General features: G+C 40.0%; 1 pseudogene; it reads right to left on the reverse strand.

The window, feature by feature from the left end:
* Nucleotides 1-953: 953 nt before the first annotated feature.
* LOC149238530 (F-box protein SKIP31 pseudogene) lies at nt 954-2,045 on the reverse strand (annotated as a pseudogene).
* Between the last annotated feature and the right edge of the window lie 5,301 nt (nt 2,046-7,346).

Raw genomic sequence — 7,346 nt, forward strand, 5'->3', positions numbered from 1 at the left:
GAGAAATTAAGAGTTCACTGCTTATCCAAATTCTAAGGAAAACACAGAGAACAATAGACTAAAAACAGAGTGCAGTCAAGCATATTCTGAAGTTAACCTTTTCTTTATCATTCAGATTTATGAAACACAGATGATATAATAAACTAAGGAAAACTGTAAAACACAAGATATAGAGGATTTATTGATCCAGTGGTTGATTCAATAAGTCTGTGACAAGTCCTCTGCTTCAATTCTTCATCCAGTAGGCCAAACAATAGTTGATTCCAACAAATTTTTATTCCAAAAGTTCAATATTACAGCAAAGTCTAGGAATCCACACACCACCCCTCAATACTCTAATGGAGGGGGTATTTATACAACAAAATATGTACAACAAATATCTCATAACAGTTGTGAGATAATATCTAGGTTTAACTAATAAGAGTTTACAAAAATGGAAACAGCTAGTCTCTATGATAGGAAAAGGGTAAACTGGTGTTGTGCTGGAGGCAGACACTTTAATTCGGCTGGCAGCTGTCTTCTGTAGTAACTCTGATAGCGAGCTAAACCCGCCAAACCCAGAATCACACAAACCGATGCGTATAGAAAGCATCTCAGTATTTTCCCAAATCAAAATCTTAATACCTGGCAAAGTCACACTCAATATATGCCCTTTAAACGTAATCGAGATTGACATTCACAATTGCCACCAGCGCATATGGGATTATTAACCTTCAAGGTTTATTCAACATACAGTTTCTCTATTCAAAAGTCGACTTTTCCTTTTTTAAAAATAAAGACCATATAAGCTGAAACCCATACCTGGCCTTTTCTTACTTCTGTGCTTCGGATCGAATAATCAATTACAATGTAATCGGTCTCAATTTCAACAGATCGCCTTCAATTATTGTGGCACCTCTACGGTTTCATTCGATTTTAAGAATCCTCAACAAACCAGATATTAAAACTGTCAATTACTTACCTTCTCCATTATCACAGTTATATCCCAGCAAATACGCACGTGCAAAGCGACCTGACCCCATGAAGGGCTCTGCTTCATCTACTCCATTGCTAGCATCATCTTGTTGATCTCCCGATACAGTTCCTCTTCTGAAGGTGAAAGCCATCTATCAAAACATCGCCCAGAGACTGTACAAACTAGAAGTCCACTGGATGTATCTAAAACAATTTCTCGGCATGTATCATCACATACATGCACTCATCCTGTCTTTTCACATAGGAAGGCATCACCAATTTGTGAGTAAGTGCATGTCCTTCCAGAGCATACATGCTCTGCTGTGAATTCATCAAGCAATCCTCGACTATGCTTCAAATGGGTTATTCGATCAGCAACTGTTGTATCAAGAAGGAGCATATCATCATTCACCTGTGAAGGAAGAGGAGTTTGACTTCGTTTGGAAGCCTGCATTTGAATGTAATACTCCCGAAACTCAGAAGGTGCAGTTCGAACCCATTCAATCATATCATCTTCATCCCGCTAGATATATAGTCGTTTCCATGCAGAACAACGGGGCTTTCCCTCCAATTTTAATACAGCCGATGTGATACCAATCGGCGATCGCTATTTGGAAATACTTTTATTATCACAATTGTCGACAACTCCCACGATGCTATGATATATATATCGTTTAACAACCGCTCCGATGCGATCTCAATCGGAAATCGCCGTTTCCCAGGATGAATGTCATTCAATTATCGCCAGTTCCACAGCGCCGATGCGAAATCTCCGGACCCGATGCACTTCAAACCTGAGATGTATTTAATTCACTCCGCTCCGAGAGATCTGTAAAGTCTTTTAGACTGTTTCACTGAGTTAAAAACTTTCCCAATTCACTACTTTCGACAACGCCCAATTTGCAATAAACATCGAATTCTTATCATTTTAATAAAAACACAGATTGATGTCTCTGCGTTTTCCACAGATCGGACCATTCATCCACGTTCTGCCTCTGTGGTAAATACTTCTCGGTTTCTTCACAGTAGCGCCTTTTGCCTTTAGCTGTATAATGCATTCGATTTAATAATCGAACCACAGACCAATGCATTTACAGCATCGATACTCATACCCAATTCAGCGTAATTGATATCGATTATTTAATCTGCGCCAAAGCAATGCTACAACTCTTCAACCCATTACAACTGAATACCAGTATTAACAACATCAAACTTATGTGCAGAGTTCTGTTACAAAACTTATTCAACGTTTCCCTGCCAAACTCAGACATGGTAATGCCATATATATAATTGAAAATTCACATTCATTCACTCATACTCATAAAATCGATCTATACATATAACTTTGGAAAACGCTTTCATATAACCACACCAAAATCATTTACAGACTTTTGTCTTGGCCAGATATTCCAGATCGATGGCCTTTTTACAATCGCCCGAAGGCTCCCAAGAGGAAACCCTCACACTATTCCCCCCCTTCTTCACTCTCAATCTCACTAATCTATACCAATTGAATTGAACCAATTTTGGTTCATATCCCTTTAGTCACTCCACAAAATCCCCAAGTATCTCAACACCCCTATAATCTAGATTTTATCCCTAAAATTTTGAAACTAAATCTAACTTAGGCTCATAATTAATTCTTAAATATCCCAAGTCTAATTTCTCTCATGTTTTCCAATTATTTGGAAACATTACAATGTTGGAAATAATACTGAGAGGGGGGGTGAATCAGTATTATCTAATTCTTTTAATAAATCTTCTTTATTTGTTCTTTGAATTATTTTTGCATGTCAGTACCATAAAATAATGAGCATGAACAAAAGAAAAACAGATAGTCACACCAAAGAACACAAGATGTAAGGTGGAAACCCAATGTGGGTGAAAACCACCTGCTGCAATATGTCTCTATCTTCTTTCAAATTAGAAACTCCTTTTACAATGGTTTTGTACTGGTGCAGTCCTTTACCAGTACGCAGGCTGCCACCTGCAGAGAGCTACAACTCTCTCTCTCGTTTTCCAGTCTCTCCTGGAAGGGAGCTACAACCCCCTACTTCTTTTCATAAAGCGTCAAGTACATAAAAGTTACAGTCCACTACAGTTATCAGATCAGCAATAACAGAACTAACCCAGAACACCTTATCAACAGAAAAATTCAATCAACAGAACATCTTAAGACAGATACGCAGTTTTCCCTTCTGTGGCCTGCGTCGCTACGCAGTTCACCTTCTGCTTCCCTGCGTATACCCGCAGAGATCCTTCTGCCGCACTGCGTGCCCACGCACTGTTCCTTCAACCGCACTGCGTACTGTTACTGCAGGTACGCACCCAGAGACATTATCGTGCCGCGTACTGTTACTGCAGGTACGCACCCAGAGATACTATCGCGCCGCGTACTTTTACTATGCGTACGCACCTGAACCTTAGTCGCTCTGCGTACCCACGCAGTTCTTCTTCTTCTGCTCTGCGTACCCACGCAGATCTCCTGTTTCTGCTCTGCGTACCCACGCAGCTCTCCTGTTAAACACCTGCGTACTTCTGATTAGGGCTGAATAGGCAGTCCACCAGTGTGGCACAGTTGCTCAGATCTGATCATGCGCTCGAGAGATCACCCTTCACAGATTCGACTTCAACTTCCCTTTCATATAGATCAAGCTTTTAAGACCATAACCCAATATTTCAGATCTAAAGATCTTCAATTTCAAAAGAGATGCTTAGCCAAGAGATCTCCTTTGCTTTATATAGGCAAGCTCCTCCTAAAATCATGGAACAATACCACGAGCCAAAGCCGTAATAACACAAATACCGTCGGCTAAATACCAAGGATTAAACATAAGAAACCCCACGTGGCTTTTCTCTGCCTTGAAATGAGTGCACTGGGGGTACGCACCTCCTGAACGACTGACCTGCGTATCTGGCCGCGGTCCCTGCATGGTGTACCTGCGGGTACGCACCTTCTGAACTGATCTCCTGCGTACTTCTAATTTTCAACATATTGAGAGCCTTGCCACGGGAGTTGCCATCAAGTACAACATCTGTAACATATAGCCATACCAGAAACATAATGCCAACAATCTCCCCCTTTGGACTTGATGGCAACCTCACAAACTTCAGCTTCATTCTCCCCCTTTGACATCAAGGGCAAAGGGGTATGCTCCCCCTAAGAACATGCTCCCCTTGAATATGAACCAGATCTGCAACAAAGAACCATAATCCACCATGAAAGAGATAGAGACATATTGCAGCTACTTCCAAGATCTCCTTCTGAACATCCTCCATAATGCCAACATACAAATCCTCTCAAAATCTCATAAATATTTACATAATATTAATAATTTCTCAAAAACATGAAACCCCTAGATTTAAATAAAATACAAAGTATTTTCCCGAGTCTATGCTCCTGCATCAAACTCTGCGCCGGCTGCCTGTCTTAACTGTGCTCTTTAATTATGATCTGCTACACTTTAATTGCCCTAATACTCTTTAATGTTGATCTGATACACTTTAATGCTGATCTTCTACTCTATAATGCCGATGTTGACCCCTGTTCATCTCTGCCTAATATTTAGCCCAAAATTTCCCTTTTCCCAAGGGTAACAATGCAGCTACGGGTAAACACCTGTTGGTGGGATGCTAGAGGTTGTTTTGCGCCTTCCAATTCCTTTCCTGTAGACTTTCTGTGGCTGGTATGCTAATTTCCTGCGGAGATTTCTAAGAAGTCCTGGCAATTGATGCACTGATAGCCGATTGTTGGAGATAGCTGAAAAAGGTATCTATGTTTATAGAGGAAAACTGCACTATGCAGTTTGAATGGCCGCGAGCTCATCGATGTAGCCTTTCTGGTCGGAAACTAGAGTAGATCGCCTTTTGCATGAGAGCGCGATATGCAGAAAGATATAGCAAAAATGATATTTTACCCTTTTTATTTGACAAAATGAAGTTTTGGCGGGAATTTTTTATTTGAAGGACAGATGATGTAAGCAGTACGAATGACGTCCGTGGGATTACGGGGGCAGGTGATGTGGCGGGTGACGTCAGCAGAGGGCGGTGGTAAGCGGTTTTGCCCGCACCGCTTTTGGGGCTGGGAGGTATCAGGCGGAGGGCAAGCGATCATGCTGGGAGTGCGACACGTGGCAAAGTACGGGCGCCAAAACTGATGAACCCCCGCAAGTTAAACATCGGCTGAAAGGCGGTTGCAATATGGTTTATCAACCATCGGATGGTCGAGGGTTGATCAGACGGTGGACGGGTTTTGAACATGGCAGAGGTTTAAACATCGGGGTTGGCATAACAAAACAATGGTTTTTTAATGGTTTCGGGCGCTATTTTGATTGGTCAGGGTTGGTTGTTAATTAACCCAGGTGGTTAATTAACTCCATTACGCGCGGGGAGGTTCTTAACAAGTTTCAGATAAACTTATTAACCCTTGTTTATACAGTGATTATGGTCGTATTCGACCGAGGGTGGGAATATTAATATTTTGGGGTTTTTCAATATATTTACATATTACGGGGAAGGGTATTAATTTACATGGGATTTATATAATAAAGTTAGAGTTAATATGAAAACATGTAATGAACCAGTGCTAAGTTTAAAAATAATTTAACTTTTGTAGTTAAACTTAGGCCAAAGATGAAAAAAACGGGTTTTGAGGGATATGGCCACTTTCCTAAGTAAAATAGGGTTTTACTTAGGCAATCTTTATGAAACCGGAATGAGTGGCTTGTGAGTGATATTAAACAGATCTTAATACTTTTGGGGGAGTTAGTGAATGATTTAGGGAAAAGTATTAAGGGGAGTTAGTCATGAAACCTTGCCTCGCTTGAGCTGCTCCAAGTATAATGTCCGCCATTGCACTTGTGATAGAAGTGAAAGTTAACACATTTTAAGAGACAAAAATTTATCACAAGTATCATTCTTCAACACCATCTACCTACCCTGCCTACTTTAGTCCTAGCATTTTTTCCTTCTTTACTCGGGTGCACTTAGACTAGCAAACTCTCATCAACTTTTCTTTTCTTTGCATGACAAGCCTATCTAAGTCTGAACTTATTACATCCAAGGGCTCAGATTTAATTATTGAGCTCCTTTGCTTCTCTACCTATCTACTTATCTGCCATGATTAAATAGTTTGGTCAGATTTTTATTCTCTATCTCTAAAACAGGAAATTCAAACATGAACTAGCCAAGATTAAGCTATTTGGCCATTCATCAATTGTGGCATAAATTAACAAGCTGCACACAATGCTTATTACAGAAAATGAAAAAGTAGTGGCATTTTGGACTTGCACACTTTCCTGGTCTTTCTTTGTTCGGGGTTCATTTCTTTCACTTTTTTGACCAATTTATTCTTTTTACCCTTTGATTTTTCTTTTAGGGCATACCCTCTTTAAATTTTTTAAATTTTTTGATTTTTTGATTTTTAGTAATATGGAAACCTTTGCAACAAAGAAAGGGATGAACATATTACAGAGCTCAACCAGTCAATCATGAAATATGGCACCTATTAGTATAAACAGTGGCTCCACTTGGGGATGGCTTTCCCTGGTGGAAAGTCAAGAACAGCAGGTGAGATGGCCTTATGAGTAACTTTTACTGTGTTCTGAAATCTCCCTTTGCTGGTTGCTTTATTGTATATATGACAGCACACTTGTGAAGCTTAGGGCCTTCTCTGAGGGCTTCAACTGCAACAAGTTACTATCCAATCCAAACCGTGACATTATCAAGGATATAGCATGTACATGTTAGAGTCAAAATACATTAAAAAACTGGATCAAAGTAATGTTTCAGCATTTGACCATTCACTGGTCCTTCTTCTGTTTCTGTACCATCTAGGCTCTTTAGAAAGTAAGTATTGTTCCCTTTCAATGCCTGGACGATAAATGGCCCTTTCCACAGGAAGTCAAACTTCCCATGTTTTCCTTTGTCTTCTCTCCTAGAATCCCACCTTAGAACTTTGCCTCCAAGGTAGAAGTCTCATGCTTTGGTCCTTTTATCAAATATTTTCTTGAGTTTTTCTTGTAACACTTGGGATCTTTGTTGCACTTCTTCTCTAGTCTGCTGCAAACAGATGGTCTGATTTATTCTCCTTTGAATGTCATTTGGTTCCACCTGAGCTTCTTGCAGCAATTTCATTACAAGAACTCCTAAAGATGAAGGAAACACAGCCTCCATGCCATAGACTAACTCATAAGGGCTAGTTCCAATAGATCTCTTTGTAGTAAGTCTATCTGCCCATAGTGCATTTATGAGTTTCTTGTGCCAGTTTTTCTTGTTCTCTTCCAACAATTTCTTAATAATATTAATCATGATTTTATTGGAAGATTCAGCTAAATTACCTTGAGGGTAATAGGCTATGGAATGGCTTAAAGTGATATGGTATTTGTTACAGA

The sequence above is a fragment of the Pinus tabuliformis genome, chromosome 8 (assembly GCF_031772625.1).
Source record: "Pinus tabuliformis cultivar Carrire ecotype Pingquan chromosome 8, CPIR1, whole genome shotgun sequence".
Taxonomy (NCBI): Eukaryota; Viridiplantae; Streptophyta; class Pinopsida; order Pinales; family Pinaceae; genus Pinus; species Pinus tabuliformis.